The sequence below is a fragment of the Myotis myotis genome, unplaced genomic scaffold (assembly GCF_014108235.1).
Source record: "Myotis myotis isolate mMyoMyo1 unplaced genomic scaffold, mMyoMyo1.p scaffold_m19_p_5, whole genome shotgun sequence".
In the NCBI taxonomy this organism is placed as follows: domain Eukaryota; kingdom Metazoa; phylum Chordata; class Mammalia; order Chiroptera; family Vespertilionidae; genus Myotis; species Myotis myotis.
In genome coordinates this window covers 47863511-47887124 of record NW_023416357.1, presented here as the reverse complement: position 1 = coordinate 47887124, position 23614 = coordinate 47863511, and positions in this window count along the sequence as shown.

Genomic DNA, 23614 nt, shown 5'->3' with positions numbered 1-23614 from the left:
CTCTTTGTGCAAGGTAGGCAGACAGGAAGTATTTTTTGATTGATCAGTTGTTTTCCTGAGTGAAACTTGTTAATAGATGACAGGCACCTAGGCCTTGGTATTTGTCAGTAAAACTGTTTCCTATTCTTGTCCATTGTGCACTCAGGGATGTAGCTACTCTATTCAATTATTCAATCATTTTGCTGAAAACTTGGAGAGTCTATTTGTTATACAATATAATAGAAATGTAAAGCCATTGCCATTAATAAATAACAGAACATATGTGTCTATTTTCCAGCAGCAAGCAGAGTTTGAGTGAGTGTTCATGTTTTTCAAGATTAGGTAAATCACCACAGACAAGGAAAATTACGCCATAGCTTATGGGATCAGATCAAAACAACAGTCATTTTCTCCACCAATGATTCCTATTAAATGAATTGTATGCTAACAGTTTCCAATAATGAGTTGGTTTAATAAATTATGTTCTCTTCATAACTTTTTAATGCACATCCTTCCAAGACTGGCCTGTCCCCAGAAGGGAATTTATCAAACGGCCTCTGCACTTCAGAAATAAAAGCAAAATGATTGAAATTGGAGTGGCTGAAGCATAACTAGTGGTAATGGGATTGGTCTTGCTTCACTTTCTCAGCCTGCCACCCACCAGAGAACTCTCCCACAGGTGGCTCAGTGTTATCTTTTCCCTGAATTTTTGTTTTTCCCATAAGTATTAGATATCTGCTTCAGACAAGATAGTATATGTGATTGATCTGTGTATGCTCTGTTGCACTGAAAACGTTATTTCTAAAATACAATCTGTAAAATGAGGCCTCTGAAACTACCTACACACATACACACACAACCCTAAAGATATATGGGAGAGACGATAGAAAAACTTATTTTAATCTTGATAGTATAGCAAGGAAACATTAAAGAAGAAACAAATCAAAAGTGATATTAGTTGCCAAAACCGGTTTGGCTCGGTGGATAGAGCACCGGCCTGCGGACTGAAAGGTCCCAGGTTCAATTCCGGTCAAGGGCATGTACCTTGGTTGCGGGCACATCCCCAGAAGGAGGCAGCTGGTCAGTTTCTCTCTCATCGATGTTTCTAACTCTCTGTCCCTTTCCCTTCCTCTCTGTAAAAAATCAATAAAAATATATTAAAAAAAAGTGATATTAGCGATACTTTTTAAGTTTTGACACACCATCCAGAGTAGATTCCATAGGTTAGGATTTGCTTAAATCAGGAGAATGTCTGGCCCATGGGCCATAAAAGGCCCACAAAATCATTTGGTGAGACCCTGCCCAGGTTTTAGGGGTGAGTTAATTAAATGTTTGATCAATTATAGCTGGCTAATTTTTAAGTTGATAATTTTGTATGGCCCTCAAATAATGTCATAAATATGCAAATGGCCCTTGGTAGAAAAAAGGTTTCCCACCCCTGGCTTACATAGACATACCATTCACTTGTTTATTTGTTAATCCTCACCTGAGCATATTTTTCCATTGATTTTTAGGGAGAGTAGAAGAAAGAGGGAAAGACAGAGAGAAACATTGATGTGAGAGAAACACATCAATGGTTCCTCCTGCATAACCCCCCCCCCCGCCCCCCGCCCCCTAACAGGGCGGGCTGGGAAGAAGCCTGCAACCAAGGCACGTGACCGTTGACCGGAATTTAACCTGGGACCCTTTGGTCTGGAGGCCGACGCTCTATCCACTGAGCCAAACCAGCTATAGCCACTTCTACATTCTAAAGCAATTATCTAAAGTCACTGTATTTTAGTACCTACTTTATTGAGGATTCAATCTGATTGAACAGACTTCTTTCTATTCAAAAATCAACTTGATCTTTGGGAAGATATCATATAATTAATCCCATCCATTTTGCATCACTTTCCAGTAGATAGTCTATCCCTAATTTTACTGGCGTAGGAAGAAAGACTCTGGGCTATGCATAGTTGGCAAATTTATCTTATAAAGCATAACTCTGAAGGGAGAGCATTTTTCAGTGGAGTAGGTGGTATATCAGGTGATTTTTGTACTTACTACCCCATGTGATTAAGCCAACTCTGACATTTAAAAAAGTTGTTACCATATCAGATTGTTAAAGCAAAATTAGAGATAATACTCTGTTTGCCAAACCAATTTCCTCTTTCTCCTGGGCACATAACTTGACTGCATTTCCTAACTGACCAGGTGGGGTTATAGGACAAAGGTCCAGGCATTGGAATGAAGCTCTGTCATTCCTCATTACCTTTTTTTCTCCATGCCCTTTCTTTCCCCATTACCAGGCTGCACGCACTGGAAGAAGCCTGGGTTGTGGCTGGCTGCATGGAGCAGAGAACTCTGCTGACCCAAATATGACTGCAACATGACTAAGGAATGATTTTCTATTGGGTTAAGCCACTGAGATCTTGGATGTTTGTTATTGCAGCTAGTTTTTCGGACTAATCCACTAATATATTAGGTACTAGGCAGGATACTTTCAGATGTAACACAAAGGCCAACTTATAGCGTCTTAAGCAGTAAGGGCATTTACAATCTCACATAACAAGAAGTCTAGAGCTGGTTAAATTTCAGTGTTGATAAACTTAGTGACTCAGTTAAATCATGAAAGGTCCACATTTTTTTATCTTTCCACTTTACAGCTTCTTAAGTAGGTTTATCTCTTGATCACAAAACACCTCTTACAGCTCCATACATCACACAGAGATGATAATGGCCAAAGGCAGTAAAATGACATTTCTCCTGTCTTTTTTTTTAAAGAGTAAAGAAACCTTTCCCAGAAGCCACCCTATAGACCTTCTCCTATGTCTCATTTCCCAGAATTGGGTTATATGCCTTTTTCTAAAACAATCACTTGAAAGGATAGTGGTGTAGACTAATCACTACGCAGCCCTTGCAAACATAAGTCTTCTCTGAAACACATGACCAGTAACACCTGAATAGAACAAGATTTTTTTGTTTTTTAGCAAAGAAGAAAAGGCGGATGACTTTCGGGCAACCAACAGCTTATACTCAGATTATTTAAGATTTGTGAAGTAAAAAATTGAGGGTATGCTCAATCTATTCTGGTCAGATAGATAATATAACAAAGTACTAGTTAAGGGAAGTGACTGAATAATGAAAAAGTAGAATTGCAATTCATATATCCAAAGTGAGGTGGCATTCAGCTTCTATGGTATTAAAGATACACATTTAATTGTATAAAAGGGTGATGCTGGTGAGGGTATTATTGCTAGCAACTTTGACATTTGTATAAAGACATGATAACTAAGCATTTAAATATTGTAGATAGGTGTGGAAAACATAAAACTATATTTGTTCAAATTTTCTTATCTATAAAGCTAGATGGATGAATATATTTATTCAGTTTATGTTATGACTGCATAAACAACATAGTATATTTTGATCATAGGAATTAAATGAACCGAGAGGTCAAGAAGGCAATTTAGAACTGTTGAGCTCTATTCTATATAATGCAGACAAGGAAACTGAATTCTGTAGTGATGAAGTGACTTGTATCAGGTCTTATAAAATAAAAATCTGTCCCTGGAAAGGCAGGAACCACAATAAACTTTTACATGCCTTTAGTCTAGAGCTCTTTCTAACACTTATCAATGCATAAGTATCAGTTAGGTAAGTGGCACTTAAAGTAAAAGAGGAATACATTACCCATGTGCAAAGCAGCATACCTTGCAATTCTTAAAATAATGGTGTTAAAATGTATTGAGCTTTCCCTAGGCACTGGACTAAACTTTCTACAGTGTAGTAGTTCATTTATTTGTCACAATCTTATGATGTAAGTTTTATTAATGCCCCCATTTTATAGGTGATAAATCTAGCTTTTAGGTAATCAATTTTTTTACCCAGTATCTATCTCTCATTTTTCAGAGTTGTGGACCTTTGAGGTGACAAGTACAGGGGTATATTGAAACAAGACAAAGACTAATCAGGCAAATAATCATCTGACTATTTTTATCTTTGTGCAGAATAGGAGCCAATGAGAGACGAGCAGTCTAGCACCTCAAGTCCATCTTAATATTGGATATTTTTGAGAGTCTCACAAGAAACACTTTTTCCCAACACACAATTACACAGTCTTTTAATATACTTTTTTTTCAACCCTGTATTCACCTGCACAAGCCAATTGGAGGAAATATTTTTAGAGAAAACAGGACTAATCAACTTGATCTTGCAATCTTTATATTTGATGAGAGGTCCCCTTTCATTGTTTCCTGTGTACTCCTGTAGTTTTTAATCATCAGTATCTATTCAACAAAAAATTTTAAGGTTAACTTTGATCTATCATGTTCTATATTGATATTAATCTCCAGGAAAATACATGTCCAGCAAGGCCAAGATAATTAGCAATCCAAGACAATGCAATAGAGAGGGAGTGCAGCTACTAGTACTAGGTGGCTCATTGTGAGAAATAAGACCAATGTCTAGTAGTCAATGGGGCTATGCTATCAATTGCCACCTGAAATCACATCTACTTGCATTGTGCACTGATCAAAGGGTTTACTTAAGATTATTAATGAATGAGCATTGCTTTAGTCTCCTTACTCGTCTTTTGTGACAGATGGTAAAGAACATATCAAATTTTTTTGTCCTGCTTGTTGTATCTTTCTCCTACCTATGAGAAGGATTAGATTAATGACCTAATGGAATTTTAGAACTGTTTAATTTTCCCAGGTGGTCCAGAATATGCCTCAGAAGTAAAATAAACAATCTTGAAATTCTCTCATACTGGTGGAATATAGCTTAAGGAATGTTTTTATTTCCATTTATATGGAAAAATCTTTTTTATGGAATGGTCTTGAACCTGATTCATGCCAAAAAGATCTGTTTTGCTTTAGGAGTAACAATTATTCTTTTTCTACAAGAATAACTCATATCCAAGCATTTTTAGGGGATGTCTCTTGGAAAGATGCCTGATGCCCTAGCAAGAGGCTGTATGATGGTAACATTATGGCTTTGGTCATTAAATATCAGCAAATAAAATGGCTTTTATTTGTCTATCAAATGCAGGTATGTGTAATTATATTTGAAAAAGTATAGATGTATGAAAAACAGCTACTGTATTGGCATATTTCATTTAACATTTGTATATGCCTGGCTACAGAAAATTATCGTTAAGGAATGATAAGGGAGAAAAAAAAACTTTAGAGAAAGCAAGAATCACTATTATATATACTAATTCTTAACGAATGGCACATATGGATTCTCTGAAAATCTCAGTGAGAGGGCAATGATGTTTCTAGAAGAAGGATGCAAAATAGAATGTCTTTGGCATATATAACAGTGGTGTAGGTGTTTCTGCTGTTCGCCTTCTCGGTCACTAGTATCCTATCTAATAAAAGAGAAACATGGTAATTGGCGTACGACCGCTACCCTTCCCATTGGCTAATCAGCGAGATATGCAAATTAACTGCCAGCCAAGATGGCAGCCGGCAGCCAGGCAGCTTGAAACTAACATGAGGCTTGCTTACTTCAGTGACGGAGGACTCCAACGTTCCCCGCCTGCCTTGCCGGCCTCTGAGCCTGCAGTCTGAAACATTGTAACAAATATAGAAGATAAACAAAACCCCAGAAACCAGCTTTCAGTGAGCCGGGATCTCAGAGCTGGAGTTGATACAGTGTCTCGATTATAGAACCCATCAGAGGCCTCAGAGCTGGAGCCAGAGCTAAAGCTGGCCCAGAATAAAAAAAAAAAAAAAAAGGAGCAGTTGGGAGCTTCAGTCACCCGCCAGCCTGAAAACAGCCCTCAGCCCCTCACCCAGACTGGCCAGGCACCCCAGTGGGGACCCCCACCCTGAAGGGTGTGTGACCAGCTGCAAACAGCCATCATCCCCTCACCCAGGCTGGCCAGGCACCCCAGTGGGAACCCCCACCCTGGTCCAGGACACCCTTCAGGGTAAACCAGCCAGCCCCACCCATGCACCAGGCCTCTATCCTATATAGTAAAAGGGTAATATGCCTCCCAGCACCGGGATCAGCGTGACAGGGGGCAGCGTCCAAACCCCCTGATCGCTCTGCAGCTCTTTGTGTGACAGGGGGCAGGGCCACAACCTCCCTATCCGCCCTGCTCTGTTCGTGACAGGGGAAGGCGCCCCAACCTTCTGATCAGCCCTGCTCTGTGCCTGATGGGGGGAGCTCCCCAACCCCCTGATTGCCCTGTGGCTCTGTGTGTGACAGGGTGGGGTGCCCCAACCCCCTGATCGGCCCTGCTCTGTGTGTGACAGGGGGCGGCGCCCCAACCCCCTGATCGCCCTGCGGCTCTGTGTGTGACAGGGTGCGGTGCCCCAACCCCCCTCCCCCACGAGCCCTGTTCTGCGTGTGATGGGGTAGCACCATAACCTCCCCATCGGCCCTGCCCTGAGTGTGAGAGTGGCGGCGTCCCAACCCCCTGATCAGCCCTACTCTGTGAGTGACAGGGGGGAGCTCCTCAACCCCCTGATGGGCCCTGCTCTATGAGTGACAGGGGGGAGCTCCCCAACCCCCTGATCAACCCTGCTCTGTGCGTGACAGGGGGTGGCGCCGCATCCTCCCCATCAACCCTGCCTTGAGTGTGACAGGGGGCGGTGCCCCAACCCCCCAATCGGCCCTACCCTGAGCGTGACTGAGGGTGGCATCACAACCTCCCGATCCGCCCTGCTCTGTGCATGACAGGGGGCGGCGCCCCAACTCCCCAATTGGCCCTGCTTTGAGCCGGACCAGGGGCTGCACCTAGGGATTGGACCTGCCCTCTGCCACCCATTAGCAGGCCTAAGCCAGCAGGTCGTTATCTCCCGAGGGGCCCCAGACTGCGAGAGGGCACAGGCCAGGCTGAGGGACCCCCCTTCCCCCCCGAGTGCACAAAAATTTGTGCACCGGGCCTCTAGTATAAATATAATCAACAACAACACAAAGTCCTTTGTAGCATGTTCCAATGACAATGATAGTGCCTTAATTCCATTTGTCATCAAATTTTTATTTGAAAATGAGAGAAATCAGAATTAGCATATTGACTTTTTTCATGTATTAGTTCATATTTTTATCATGTTTCTTTTTAGTCAGCATAGACAATCAAAATGGAATTGGATTTTTGTTCATTTATGTGTGTCAAATTTTGACTTGTGGCTATTTAGACTTGTGTGCCTATGTGTATGTGCATGCAAATAATTATCTTCACAAACATGTAAGTATATAGACCCTGGTGCTATGAAAAGCTTAAATTATAAAAACTAGAATCAGAGTTTAGAAATTAATACTGAAGTGTTTAGTCTTGGTTAATAAGAGGCTTTAAAAAGCTACACTGTTGATTCTGTTTTCTCCTCATCCCAGATAGATAAGTCATAATTTTAAGATTTTAAGTAAAGAGTGGATTCCATACATTTATTAGATAACCTTTTTCTGTACTAATTAACTCTGGAAATGAAAAATATTATACCTTATTTAATTTCTACTAGTTATTGTTAAAATGTTTGCTCACTTTTCTGATTTCATGAAGAAAGCTGGTCCCAAAATGCTTTTTAACATAGGGCCACATTTGTCTTGCTTATCAATGTTTTATCTAGTATAGTAATTGGCATGTAATAGGTGCTTGATTGTTGAAAATATAAATTAAAAACTGAAGCCCACATTTTAATTAGTTTCCATTACTTGTTCCTCACAGCCAAATAATTCCAATTCTTGTATAAGTCTGCAAGACCATGTCTGCAATTCCGAAGTTCCAAAATTTCTTACAACATATTTGGGAAAAATCTTAACCTCATATGAGGTCATTTTTTTTTTTTTTTTAGTGATTAACTTTGATCTGAATTGGCATAAGCATATTTATACCCTTTATTAATTGCACTGGGTATGCATCATCATATATTTTGTTTTAAAAATATTAATGTCATTCTGTCCCTTAGCCTAGTTGGGTGTTACATAACATAAGGTGTATGTACTATTTTCCCTCTGCACATACCTCTGAAATTCCATGCATATCCACATCTAGCTTCAAAGGATTTAAGGAAGACATTGGAATCAAATTACTATTATCTCATCTTTTTAATTATTTTAGACATCTGTTTGCAAATTTTCTATACAATGCTCTAGCAAGATATCAAACAATCAATACATCAATGTATCTTGTTTTCTTGTAATAAAATTATATGCCAAGCTTTTTCTAAGATTTCCACGTCTTTGCTCTTTCACCCAGAAGAAACATCGATAAGAAGAGGGCAATTCAGCTTCTATGACCTGCAGTTTTGACCTCTCTTTTGAAAGTGCTAACAAGAATGCCAATTAGTACCAGTTGTGATAACAAAGTGTTATGATTTTGACAGGGTATTATTTTTAAAGAAATGGATTGTCTCACCTACTCATTTCACATGGAATTATAATGAAGAAGCTGTAGGGTAGTTATTTTGTATTCACCTCTAATCTAGACAAACCAAACTAATAATCTTAAATATAAGTTCTGTATTTGATGCCTTGAATTATTATTATTTATCACCAAATACTTTTAAAATGTTGATATACCTCTCTAATCTGTATTTATTATCATAATACCTGCAAAAACACATAGTGGATTCATGCAATTAATTTAATTCTAAACAGGATGGTAAGACCAGAGGAAATACAGAAAATGTACTACAAAACTAGAGTTGAACAAAAATGATGGGACTGTAAATTTAGTGCAAGTTTCTTTATACTAAATTGTGTTAGCCTTACATGTAGATAGAATAGTGTTTTTAATTGCAACTTATTTAAAAAATACACTTATGTCATAAACACACATATGCACAGGAATCATAAAAAAACATAAATTTCTCCACTTACTATAAACTATGATGAGGCACCTGGAATCTTTAGCCTTTTTTATGTGCAAAGTGGGGATGATAATATTACCTACCACTTAGAGTTGTAGCAATATTCAACATTTAGTGGGTACATAATAAGTATTAAATGGTAGGAAATACAATAATAGTTACCTGGATTTTCATTGTATTTATAATTATTATGAAATAAAAAAAAACTTCTATGAGGGTAATTTTGGACTATCAATTGATTTACTGTTCAGTCTACATGTCTGATTCCTTGGATATAGATTTTGAAAAGGACAGTTTGCATTACAGTACATTGTGTGTCTGAGGAGAGAATGAGGAGGATAGACTACTTTAGGTGGGAAAAAGAAGCAGCCATGGAGCAGGGGGTACACTAAAGCAAACCTTACCTATTAAATGTTATCTACGTTGGCTATGCTATTATTGCCACATAATAAGAATGTTATTAATAATAAAATTGCAACCATTTTTAAATTTTTATTACTAATATTTTAAATGAATGATATACACTAACATTTAAATATTTACAGTCTTAAAGTATAATTGGAATCCTTTACAAAAAATTTTCCACCCATAAAACTTGTTTGGTTTACAAACAGGGTGGGGCAAAAGTAAGTTTATAGTTGTGAGTACATGAAGCAGTTTATTCTTATACTATTATTTATTAATTATTTCTTATTTTCCATATGAACAACTGTAAACCTACTTTTGTCCAATCCTGCATTAATTATGTATTAGAATAAAAGAATGCAAACATTTACCTAAAGAGCCCTAGCCAGTTTGGCTTTAGCCAGTTTGGCTCAGTGCGGACTGAAAGGTCCCGGATTCGATTTCGGTCAAAGGCACATGCCCGGGTTGTGGGCTCGATCCCCAGGAGGGCATGTGTAGGAGGCAGCCAATTAATGATTCTCTCATCATTGATGTTTCTATCTCTCTCTCCCTCTCCCTTCCTCTCTGAAATCAATTGAAAATATATTAAAAAACAAAACAAAACATTTACCTAAAGAGTTATTTCCTCATAAACAGAAATTTTCATATTTATCTTACACAATCAGAAAAAATGGTAATATTAACATTTTAAGCCACTTATTTTATTTTTTACACAACTTCTTTTAAAAAACCTTGATCTATACAACACATATCATATGTGACACTAAATATATTTTAAAATATAATGAATAATGCATTTTAGCAAAGCTTTGAACATTTAAATTAAGGGTTGAAATTAATATTGAAAAGGGGGTGAACTTTTCATTAGATTCTATGACTTCTATAACTTATTGGGAACACTAATTTAGGTTGAGATGCCTAAACACAATTCTAAACACACACACACACACACAGACACACATACACACACACACACACATCTTTATATGCTTTGCTTTTCTGACTGTGGAGCAATAGCACATTTTTTGGGGCAAAGCTATCAACCATCTGAGAGATGGCTTTTGGACAAATGAATCAGCTAAACTTGTATACATAGAGATAGAACGGGCTTTATTATAAAATAGACTTGATTATGAGCTTTGGCTAACTTTCTTACTAAGGCACATTAATTGTATTAAGATATTAAAATGGGGACAATAATCTTGTATCAGAGTGTTGTTATGAAAGTTAAATCAATCAAGGTCTTAACACAAAGAAATGCATATATTTTTTAGCTTAAGCACTGAATAAGCAGACAGCTAATAGTCATAGAATAAAAATCATAAACAGATACACTAAGAAATGCTCAGAACCCAGGTAGAGATGTGAGCACTGCAGGGTGGTTGAATTACTGCCCCCTAGTGGGTAATAACGGCATGTCTATCCATGTTAAGCACACAAACCCAGGAAGTTGGTCATAGTACTCAGTCACTTAGCTCCAGGTCTACACAACTATCTTTCTGTCTTTTCAGACCCATATCATCAGCCCAAGTGACTTCAGTCTCCACAGTGAAGACATTAAAATGAAGGTTTCTACATCTCCATCCTCATCTCCCTTCCTTCAGTTCTCTGCTCAACGAACTAGTCCATTCTTCCCATTATTTTCCTCATTTGCTCCTCCTCTAAAATGCTCTTCTCTCACTGCAGAAGAAAACTTTTACAAAAGCTTGATATTTGCGTTGATTTCTGAGAACAAGTAGGAATTAAATATTTAGGAATTTCCAGGCTAAAGAAAAGAAGTCTTTTCCTTTTGTGAGTCCTAGAATGCTTTGCTAAACATTTTCAGCAAATATATCCACATGGTTGCCATTCCTTAGGAGAGGAAACAAAGAGGCTAGGCTACAGCCTTAATTCTAAAAGCCTAGGAAAGCCACTTACAGTAACGGTGATCATCTGACCCAGGGCTTCAGTTCCAGCCCCAGCAAGACACAGTGGACAGCTGTTGTGATCTTTGTCCTTGAACACAGATTATAGCTCCAGGAAGAGTGCTTCCCAGGATGTCACATTAACAAAAAACGACATTAAGCCAAGTCATTAACATGGTATTTTACTTTGGGAAGGGAATTTACTGGATGTTTTAATTAGTGTAAAGTACAGCATTATGGTTCACCCTCTATTCTTCAATATTTAGGAGAATCATTTGGCACATTTTGTATTTTCCATACCAATGACCAATTTCTCCTTTGTTTTTTTGTTTGTCTCTGGTAAATATACTTTAATGTGTTCACACTGTTAAGCTGATGAGCACTCTCTTGTTATCATGGATCAATAGTTAGTTATGCCCTTTGGAATTATTTTTATAAACTGTAACTTTGCTCTAGTGATTAGGAAAAGATGTCAGTGATTTAGGGAGGTGTGTGTTAATTTTAAAATTTACACATATGACTCTTTCTTTCTGAGCAGAGCTGACAGCCAATGGTAAAATTTTTCTTCAATCAGAGTCTCATTACTAAAGACTGAAGACAGTCCCCATTTGACAAGAATGGGTAGATGCCAAAAGTAACAATGACCAACTTGGTGCTTTAAAGGCATATAATATGCAGTTAACTGAAGACTATTTCTGCCAAAATGAACATCTGCTTAAGTGTGAGTCAGAAAAACAACTTAATGAAACCTTTAAAATTAGAATGCCAATAGGATTATTCTTTATGCCAACGTAAATTGAATTAATAATATGTAAGAAATGTAGAAAATATCTATCTCTTTAGTTCAAAATCAGTGGTCACTGTAAACTTATCACAATATTATTAACTAAAGGCCCATACATGAAATTAGTGCATGGGTAGTGTCCCTAGGCCTGGCCAGCAATCGGGGCCGACCTGTGGGTGATGGGCGGGGTGATGGGGGCCCCCCACTGGTACCTGCCTTGGCTGGCCCGGTGCTGCACGTTCGCTGGCCTCCCTCCTGCCACCACCGCCCACTCGCCTGCCTTGGCTGGCCCGGTGCTGCACGTTCGCTGGCCTCCCTCCTGCCACCACCGCCCACTCGCCAGCCAGCCCGCCCCCCTGCCACCACCGCTGGTTGCCTCCCTCTGTGGGGTGGCAGGCGGGGCTCTTGGAGGGTCCCCACTGGCACCTTCATGGGGCCTGCGGGCTGGAGGCAGCTCCTGCATTAAGCATCTGCCCTCTGGTGGTCAGTGTGCATCATAGCAACCAGTCATTCCACCAGTCGTTCCGCAGTTCAGTCGATTTGCATATTAGACTTTTATTATATAAGATTATATTCCCTTCCTCCTTTTCACCTATTCCCTACCCCTTCCCTTCTGGTAACTACAAAATTTAAATAAATAAAATATAAACTGATGAAATCTGCATGAAAAAAGACAGTAATTGCAATGAAACATAAATCCTTTGGAAAGACTTGATATATGTAAATGGCTAAAAATTGTCTCTAAGTTCTGTTTTTACTTTAAAGACACTGAAACTGGAAATTGGAGATGATGCATCAGAGATGGGTTATGCAATAAAGACTGGTCAATATTCCAATTCACTAACTGGTGAATTGAGGCTCATGTTTTAAGTCAAATTATAATTTAAAGTGCTTTTCATCTATTTATGTATCCACATCCTATATTTTTAAGATTTGATACTGGAATTAACTTTTTTGATAAACCAACACACTGTGACACCAATTTTTGTCAGTAAGAAGAATTATAATTTATCTGTTTATCTATTTGTAGGCTTTTTCTATATGGAATTGAAGATACATGATCAAAGTCAGCATTCTCTATAATTATACTACATATTATTATAACATTTAGTTCATTATATGATTATTTTAAGTATAATTATTCGAATAGCCAGCTATAAATAATATTCACTGAAGTTTAGTTTTAGAAATTCTATTCTTCATCAGGAGAGAAGTGGATGAATAAAATGTTTATCTTTTCTCCTTGTAATCAAGTTCTAGGAATTTATTTACTTGCTGCTTTAGGTCATGGGCTGATTGGATACAATTTTTATATCGACGTTATTATAACTGCAAAAGATGATATACTTCCCTTTCTGCTATTACTTATAATTATATTTTAAACTTGAATCTAAATCAACAGCATTTTAATGGCATGTTTCTTCTTCCCAAATTGCCAGAAATATCTGTTTATTACTATGTGGCCTTTCTGCTTTTGTCTTGCAGCTACCACTTTTCTGCATCTCTTGGTTGTGATCTATCTGATTTGCATTTCTGGATCTGGGCTAAAGCCTGCTGTAGCTCTGTCTTGAGTTGACTCCTTCTAACTTGTGTGTACTTTGTTTGATCAGTTGGTCTGTTGTCCTAAATTAATCAGGAGTTTTCATTTCGCTGTCATTTTATGGGTAAAGAATGACTTCCAATTAGAATTAGGAATAAAAGGAGTCATAGAAAGGTAAGAGCTGCAGTACAGAATTAGATATGCCCTCTGTCTGTAGGGTGTGAGTTTTACTGTTTAATCTTTTCATGCTCACAGTTGTGTAGACTATAGAACACTCCCACATTTTCATTTTCACTGGCTGGTAGGTTAGACAGTTAGAAATTTAAATTGTTTTATCTATCTGCCTGTCTATTTTTTATATTTACAATTATTATTTTATAAATATATATTTACATATGTGTACATATACATATGTGTGTGTGTGTATTTCCTATATGTAGTATGGAAAGAATATGACTAATTGGCCATTTCCCACAGAAAGCAAAATCAGTGGTTTAATAAATAAAGGATAACAATATGTATTTCTCCTCTAAACATGATCTGAATTTTTGTTCATTTTATAGAGACATCAAAATGAGCTATAACTTCTGAATGTACTGTGACATCCTCATTATGGCCCTAGGGAAAAAGTTCTATGTTTGTGCAATGGGTAGTTTATCATAATAGGGCAATATCTATGTTGTCCATCCATCTGTGACGGCATTTTCAGTTTGTCTTCCTTTGTTACTAGTTTTCTATGATTTTTCTGGAGACAGAAACAGATACATAAGTCCTCAGCATGAAAAAAAGTACCTCTTTTCTATCGAGCTCAAACAAAATCACACAATTTTGAGTCTCAAAACAATACCAGATTAAACCCAGGTATTTACTTTAAAGAGAATTACTTTAAAAAGAATTCTAAGAGAAACGTATCTGAGAAAGCTATTTTCTATTGCTTAAAATATTTTTCTACTCCTTTTTAATTTTTAGAAAAAGTTTCATAACTTCTTTATATCTGATAACATTTTACATTATGGTTTTAATACTGATATGATTCTTGGTGTATAGTTGGCCCTCCTGAAACCTTAAGGGTAACACAAACTGATTATCTTCTGATGTTTATCTTTAGAGGATTTGTTCGTGGAAGAATAATACAAAGACAGTTAGAAATTTAAATTGTTAAGAAAGATAAAATCTTAAAGATTTGTTAAGAAAGATAAAATCTATTGCCATTATTATTATATTATTTTTATTAGGAGAAACTTACAATTAGCTATCTCTGAAAGAGAAATGGTACAGGTTTTAAATTGTCTTTTTAAAAAAATTATTTATTAAATAGATTAGGGTGACATGGATAAACAAGAACATATAGTTTTGTTTTGTTTTTTCTTTTCTTTTAAAAAATGTGTATCTTTATTGTTGAAAGTATTATACTAGATGTCCCCTTAGTTTTTTGTTGTTGTTGTTTTTTTCCCATTGACCCCCCCTATATCCAGCACCCACCCCTTCCAGGCCTTTATCACACTATTGTCTGTGTCCATGAGCTATGCATATGAATTACATGGTTAATCTCCACGCCACTGCATCTTCCCTCTGAAATTTGTCAGTCTATTCCATACTTCTAAATCTCTGAATCTATTTTGTTCATCAGTTTATTTTGTTCATTAGATTCTACATTTGAGTGAGATCATGTGATACTTATCTTTCTCTGACTGGCTTAATTCGCTTAGCATAACTGTTTCATGTTTCTGGAACTATGAAAGCTTCTACATGAAGGTTTCAGAATCTAAACAAAATAAATACTACACTTTATTTTAGCCTCAGCTTCAGTCCAAAATTTCTACCAAAATCCAATCCCTTGCTCATATATCTTAAAGGCTGTCAAACTAAGATTCTCCGCCCCCATACCCTCCAGTCCCATTCTGGTCCTCTTGGCATCCCAAGGCAGAGTGAACAGTGTGGGCCATGCTGATGGAAAACTCAGATATGGCTGTCAGTCAGCTCTGTGATGGGGGAGGTCCCAGCACAGGAACAATGATCCCTGCAAGCACCTCAGTCTTCGAGAAAGCTACCCCCTCTCCCCCAAGTTCTTGTCTTGATGCCAGACAATCCAGTTCCTCCCCATATGTCCCAGGCTCCTTTCCAGCTGCCACCCCAGCACTGGAGCTCAGAGAGATGGAGTCCAAGTAAGTCCGTGTGCTGGCCCTTTAAGAGGAACTGCCTGGGTCTCTAGCAGTCTCCATGTCACTCAGCCACAATCCCTGCTGGTTTTTACAGCCCCAAGTTACAGGGACTTCTCTTCACATCTCTGGAACCCTGGGCTGAGAGTCTGGTATGGGGCTGGGACCTATTGCTCCTTACTGGAGGCCTCCACAGTGGAAATATCCCTCCCAATTAAAAAAACACCACCACAAACCTGGGTATTGGACCAACCCATTTCCATGCCTCTGTCCCTCCTACCAGTCTCAATGTACTTTCTTCTTTACTTCTCTAGTTGTAGGACTTCCATTCAGCCATATCTCAGGCAGTTCTGAATCATGGTTTTTCTGTATTTTACGAGTAGATGTAATTTTGATGTGGTTGTGGTATCAGTGTTTACCTATACTGCTATCTTGGTTCTCCCTAACATTTAATCTCTACCGTTAAAGAAGAAGGAATTTGGAGAAACAGAAACTTTAGAGGAGAACCTGATACCACTGGGCATGAATATTAGAGGAGCTGAGGGAGAGCAAAAGCCTAGAACAGCGGTTCTCAACCTGTGGGTCGCGACCCCTCTGGGGGTCAAACGACCCTTTCACAGGGGTCGCCTAAATACATCTGCATATCAGATATTTACATTACGATTCATAACAATAGCAAAATTACAGTTATGAAGTAGCAACGAAAATAATTTTATGGTTGGGGGTCACCACAACATGAGGAACTATATTAAAGGGTTGCAGCATTAGGAAGGTTGAGAACCACTGGCCTAGAATAAGGAGTAAAATGAACAGTAACAACAGAATACACATTTTTTTCTTCAAATCAAAGTTTAAAGAAAATTCACATCTAACATGAGTATGACATGAGGCCTTTTTTTTAAAAAAAAATTATCAATAAGATAATAAAAATCTGCAGTTCCAATCTAACCAAAAGCTCCATGATAGAGTAACTGAATTCTGGCACCTTTACCACAGCATGTAGGCAAATGTTCTGGGGTCATTTAAAGGTTGGTATTATTTCTTACTTGTTGCATGTCCTAAAATGCTTTATTTTTCTACTTTACTAAAATAGTGACTTTTTTCTTATTTATTAAAGTAATGACCTTGCTAGAGCCTGACCTCTATCGATATGAAAGAAAATTAGAGCCTGATAGTTATACCAAAAGGGTATTCAAATTGCCCATCACAATATTACAAGCACAGGCACATTGCCAAAGTTTCCATCCTTTTCATCAATGCCAACAAAACAGAAGATAACAAACTACAGCAGCTGTACATCTACTGTTATAAAATGGCAGCATGCTGTGATTATAAGAGTAATAACATCTCAAAACCATCATCAAGTGCCGTTTTGAAAAATTTTCTCGATATTAGAATAATTAATATAATCGGAGCAAAAGATAAGATTGAAATCTAATCTAATTTTTTAAAAATTTAGTTTTTATTTTCTTATCTAAAAATAATCAAAGTTTACGTTCCATGGAGTTGAAATTGGAAAGATACATGTTTATGGATAGAAATCAGAAAATACTTAAAAGTAACAAATCATAGAAAAAAGTGATTGATAGTAATTTACCCTTCCATAAGGAATCATATATTTAGTGATTTTAATTGAAAATGTATTACTTATGTAGGTTGTTTATAATTGAAAAAGTTCGTTCATATTGTTATTATATGAAAAATCAGCTAAACAGGAATTGTGAATGAACAATCATTAACAGGCATTAGAAATATAAACACATTCAGGAGACTGACTTTGCAGGTAATAAAATCTAAAGATAGAAATGGAAAATCCATTTCATGACTTGAACAGTGTGTAGGCAATAAATTATGATATCATAAATGCAAAAAAAGAAAAAGTAAACAGCATCAACATTGGAGTAAATACACTAATTTTGAGACAGAGGAAGAGGATAACAAAATTGCACCACAATGTGAAACATCTGGTCATTGAATAAGAAATGGACTTTAATTGGAAACAGACAGATGGCATAAACACTATTAGCACAGAGAAAGCTGTAGTGTAGACATAGATGTCTAGGATATTGACTTTGGCAATACTGTCTTTACTTTGCGTTGCCAATGTTACTCAAATTGAATGGAATATCAGGGAAGGTTGACCTCCCTGCTTAACATTCCTTCAGGCCCATTCTTGCTCTTTTAAATAGACAATTACATGGTCTCATGTAATTTAACAAATAGGTGGCACATCTCTATTTTGGATATTATGCATACATGCACATGTGTACACTGAAAGAAAAATATTGTTATGTTGGCATTTTGCTTTCTTTTGGCAACATTAGTTCAAAATGAAAGTTTTTCAAAGCATTTTTATCACAAGGAGGTAAAAATATTTTATCATTTTTAGAGTTGGAAATAAGGATTCAGGAATAATTACCGAAATTTTTTACAATGCATCTTAAAACAAGATAAGAAAATAAAACATAGTGAGATAATTAGTTTATAGGACTTTTTTCACCTATATTTGGTTTATCAGATATGATTTAAAGAATTGTTAGATATTTAATCATTATATTCACAAGGCCATTTTTCAAGCCTAATCTACAAATCCATTTAAAAATAGGCTTTGCAACAAAACATTTAGTAAAAAACACCTGAAGATAAATGTTTTGGTAGAACCCATTTTAGAAGTATCTTATTTTATCCACAGACTTTATCTTATAGCTTTTGTTTTTGTACATTGAAGAGAATGTTATTTAAATCAATGGCTCAGACACCAGTATTGATTTGATTGAGAATATGATGAAAATGAATGCATTCTTCTCTGAAAAAATACAAATGCACAAAAAGTTTTTCAATATAATTTCAAGAATTTTATCATTTGAAGCCCCATACTTGGGGGGTCCATGCACCTCAGGTAGAAAACCTCTAATTCCAAGCAAATTTATAGGTAATGTTAATAATCCTTCCTGTAACATGAATAAATATAGTAAAAGCTGGATATGATGGTAGAGCTCATTTTTTCAATTGCCTATTTAAATCACTGTGCATGTGTTTAAATATCCCTAGTAGTTATCTCTATTTTCTGTTTTAGTTGTCTGAAAATTCTGTTTTATAAAATAACTAGAGGCCTGGTACACGAAATCATGCATGGAGAGGGTTCCTAGTCCTGGCTGGCGATCAGGGCTGATCTGCAGTGCGACCAGCGGGGCGACTGGGGAGCCCCCTCTGGCACCCGTCTTGGCTGGCCTGGCGCTGCCCCCACCACTGCTGCTGGTTGCCTCCCTCTGTGGGGCGATTGGGGTGGGGGACCCTGCTGGCACCCGCCTTGGCTGGCCTGTGGCCTGAGGGCTGGGGGAAGCTTCTGCATTGAGTGTCTGCCCTCTGGTGGTCAGTGTGCATCATAGTGACCAGTTGTTCTGCCATTTGGTCGATTTGCATATTAAGCTTTTATTATATAGGACTAGAAGCCCAGTGCATGAAATTTGTGCATGGGGGGGGGGGTGGTCCCTCAGCCTGGCCTGCACCCTCTCCAATCCGGGACCCCATGGGGATGTCCGACTGCCGGTTTAGGCCCCATCCTGTAGGGCAATCGGATATCCCTTTCACAATCTGGGACCGCTGTCTCCTAAACCACTTGCCTGCCTACCGGCTTGATGGCCACCTAACCACTCCCCTGCTAGCCTGATGGCCCCCAACTGCTGCCCTCCCCTGCCAGCCTCAGGGCCCCCAACTTCCCTCTCCTTCTGGCCTGATCTTCCCTAACTGCCTCTGCCTCGGCCCCCACCACCATCGCTTTGTCTGGAAGGAAGTCGGACAGTAGGAAGATGTCCGGTCTCCTGGTCTAATTAGCATAGTACCCTTTTATTAGTATAGATAACAATTGCCTCCCTCTAACTTCCATTGATAACTCCCGATTCTGTTTTCTGGAATAATCTAAAACAACTCTTTTCTTATTTTAGATCACAGACCTTTAGTTTTTTTCTTAGACATAGAACAATAGAGAAGAAGGGAACCTTATAAATAATTTTAGATTTATATTTCTGTTTATAAATTATAAAATTGAGGACAAAAATAACTAAGTAAAGACATGTACTATTTCTCTCACCAGTATTTTACCAGGATGCCCTATGTGCCTTTAACCTTACTTTAAAGCCTGTTCTCAAGGTGGTTCCTTATCTGTCCCTCCTCCCAATGGCTTTTCTAGAGGTTCCCTCTTGTGTGGCATCAGGAATGTGTCATATGGCTCCCTTTGTGACTTGACCATCAGGAAGTATAATTTGTGCTAGCTTTGAAATGGCCAGTTTTACTCAACAAATACTTTAATCTTTTAAATATCTGTAATTTGAGGATTTTTATATTCATTACCCATCAATTGATCAGTTTTGTAAATTTAACTTTTTCTTTAATGGGACTTGTAGTGTCAGACAGCCCTAAAAAGATTCAGTAAGAAAAATTAGAAAAATAGAACCACTCAAAAATAGTTGGTCACATTTATTGAACTCTTATAGTATGTCAGGAACAGAATTAAGTGCCCTAAATGAACTCCTATCTCATGCAATCTTCCAGAGACTATATGCAATAAATACTATTTTGTACTATTAGTAATGTATATTTTAAAGATAAGGAAACTGAGGTCCAGGCATAAGAAGGCCACATAATTTGAAGTGGGAGAACTAAAATTTTATTTTAGAAAACTCTCCAGGGCTCAGCAGTTTAGCCACTACATTGTAATGCCTCATTTAATATTTTATTATGAAATTGAAATAAAAGTTTTAAAATAAGAAGTCATAGATATATATATGTATATATATATCCTCCATCTTCCAGATAGTGTTAACCAAAATTAACTTAGTTATATTTTTCAATGCTATTTTCCTAGATAACATAAATTTTAAATTTGGGGTGGTATCAGAAAATGGTAATAGTGTAAAAAGCTGAAGCTCAAAGATAATTGCCGTATATCACTTCAGCTATTTAGAAAGATGTTTTCCTTCTGTGAAATATTTTAACAGAGTAGGTGACACTACCAGACTAACAGCTGCCTTTCCACTGTTTATATACGGTTATAACATTGATTAGCCAACATGATTTTATAAAGCTTCATAATCAACACATCTAATATTTTTTAACTTTGAGTAGACCATTATGTTACATGAGCCACAAACTATAAAGGCTGAACATACTGCAAACTGCGTTTTACTGCTTTGATCAAATAAAATGTACATGAGTTAATTTAGCATCTATTTAATGATATGCAAAATTGCTGTTGTGCTACATGGTAATTAAGCCTGACTATACAACACATGATTATAATTTTACATAGCCAAGCTAAAATTCTATTGCTCTTCTCATTTCTTTGTTATTTCTTTAGTATTTTCATGACTGGTAGTGCTGACAATTTTATCTGATACATGTAAAAATTAATCTTCATTAGTCACACATATACATTCTAACCCTATAGCTCCTCCCCCCTCACTATGGTCTGAATCTGACTTCTCCACTTCAGTAATACAAGTCTCTCCTATTTCCTGTCTCTGCACCAGGATTAAGAACCCGTTTTCCTTGCTGTAAAATCTTCCCCCTCCTAAGATATAAGTAAAATGTAATATTGAAAAGAATGGCTGTGGAGTTAGGCAGATCTGGCTTTGAGTTTAATCTCTGCTTATCTCCTAGTTGAGTAAAATTGAACAATATATCTAAGGTCTGGAACCTAAGTTTCTTTATCTGTAAAATATGGGATAAGGCTGATACTTACTTGAAATTGGTGTTGTGTGACTTAAATAGTCAACAGATGTAAAGCCTTTGGCCTAGTCACTGACATATAGATATCGCTCAGTAATTTGCAACTGATGGTACTATCCTTGCCTCAGGCTATTTCCCTCATCTTTAGCTATCCCAGGTTTGGAGAGCTAGAGGCTCTTTGGATCTGATGTTTAGATAGCTGGCTGCTTGGCTGGGCAGACCCAGGATTGTGGCGATCCAGAGACTCTCAGAATGTGGTCTGGGTATTTGGACCTGAGGCTGAGGGAAGTTATGAGAGAGCCAAGGTAACTATTTACATAAGGGGAAAGAAGGCTGGTGAAGGAAGGTTGGTAGTTCTAAAGAGTGACATCACAATTAATTGAGAGGTTGGCTAGAGTAGATTGTTATAGAAGTCTAGAAATTGTAGGCAGGCACATGGGTCACTACATCTACATTTTCCAGCTCCCAGCAACTTCTAGAAATAATATTCTGGTAACTACAGCCAGATCATGTCCAGAACCATTATTTTTAGTATCAAAATGTTCCTCTAAAATAAATTAGGTTTAGATTTCAAATTAGTGATAGAAATGGTCATAATATTTCAAGGACAACATTAAAAAGTGCTACCTACTTGGTCCTGTGAAGGAAAGTATTCATACTGAAATACTTTCATGACTAGGTATATCATACAAATGACCAGGATTGATGATACAATGAAACTCATTCACACTTAAGTATATTTAATAAATTGGAAGACATAAGTGGACTCAAGCCATTTTTTACTTTCACTGGAGGTAAAGGATTAGATAGGAGGCAGAGCAGGCCTTTAGATGTCCTGACTTGGGTGTGGGGAGAGGGTGATAGATAGTATCAGAGAGAGAAGTAGGTGCAAAAACAGAATACATGCATTCTGAAAACGGCCTTTGAAGGTGTTCACATTTCCCCCAATCTGTGCTTCTTATCTTAAAGGCAAACAAAATTAAGAGTTATGTTTTGCTGCCCATAATATAGGTTAGGAAAATATTGTCCATAATTATGCTGCAGTGGAGAAATAATATATGGAGTTGGAGGTGATAATGTTAGTGATAATATTTACCTGGATTTTATAATGCTCTAGGTACAGGGTAACTGACTCATGATTAGCAGAAAAGAGTAAGAAGACAATGCAAGAAACTTTTATAACTTTACTTGTTTTCCCACATCAGTAAGAAACAATAAACCAAAGTACATTTTAATTATAAAGGCATGATAGACTGTAACTAACTCCTTTATTAAAAAGTTGCTGATAATAAATCAATATAATAGAAACCATATATGTGCTAATTCCTTATTTATGACCAAATAAATTTGGTGTCAGAGTAGCACAAGCAGAATAATTACATGCCGTCATGTTAGCTCTTAGGAAATCGAGAGCCCATGTCAAGAAAGAGAGCTCTAATTCAGGGACTATCTAAGTTCTAGGATCAGTTTTCTAAGAGCACAACTGGGAACATATTCTAGATGAATATGGATTTTCTTATTTGTTCTCATTTGAAAGTAACAATCTGTATTTAATCAACTGGAGGTAGATCACTTCATTGAAAATATATAGCCTTCATTATGATAGTAAACTGTTCTGACTTGGATGATCTTTTATTTGATAGGATAATATTTATTGAATATAATCAAGTTATTTAGGAATGATCGGCTTCAAATATGTTTACTTATTAAATTTAGAATAATAGAAAGATATGGTATCTACTCTCAGTGTACTAAATGCCATTTATAATAACATCCCTCAGCTACATCCTTTTGTCTTGAAGAATGTGCTTTCCTAGAAAAACATTGAACCAAGAAACTTATTAAAATTATTACTAAAATCATGAATAGTTCTACAACCCATTAATTCATTGCTTTTTTTCAAAAGCAATTACTGACTGAATTCCAGGCTTATTTTAGGTAGCAGTGATACAAAGTTACATAAAATGTGGACTCTATTTATAAGGAGCTTGTAGCCTAGGAGGTGAAATATAGTATTATATCAAATACTCGCTATAATATATGATAAATGCATCATTCTGCATATGTGTAAGTTAAAAAAAAAACAGATAAGAAGAGTTAGCATTAATTTCTTCAGAAGGGAATTTAGGCAGGTGAGGGAAGTTTCAGCAGAAAGAGTTTCAGGAACATTTGAGGCATAAAAAATACCTAATAGAAAACACAACGCATATGCATTTAGTGCATCCTACTAAAATATAACAGCAACAACAGGTAATAACAATGGTATGAGAGAGAAGAGTGACCAGGGAAATGCTGAGGGAGATGCATCTAGAGAA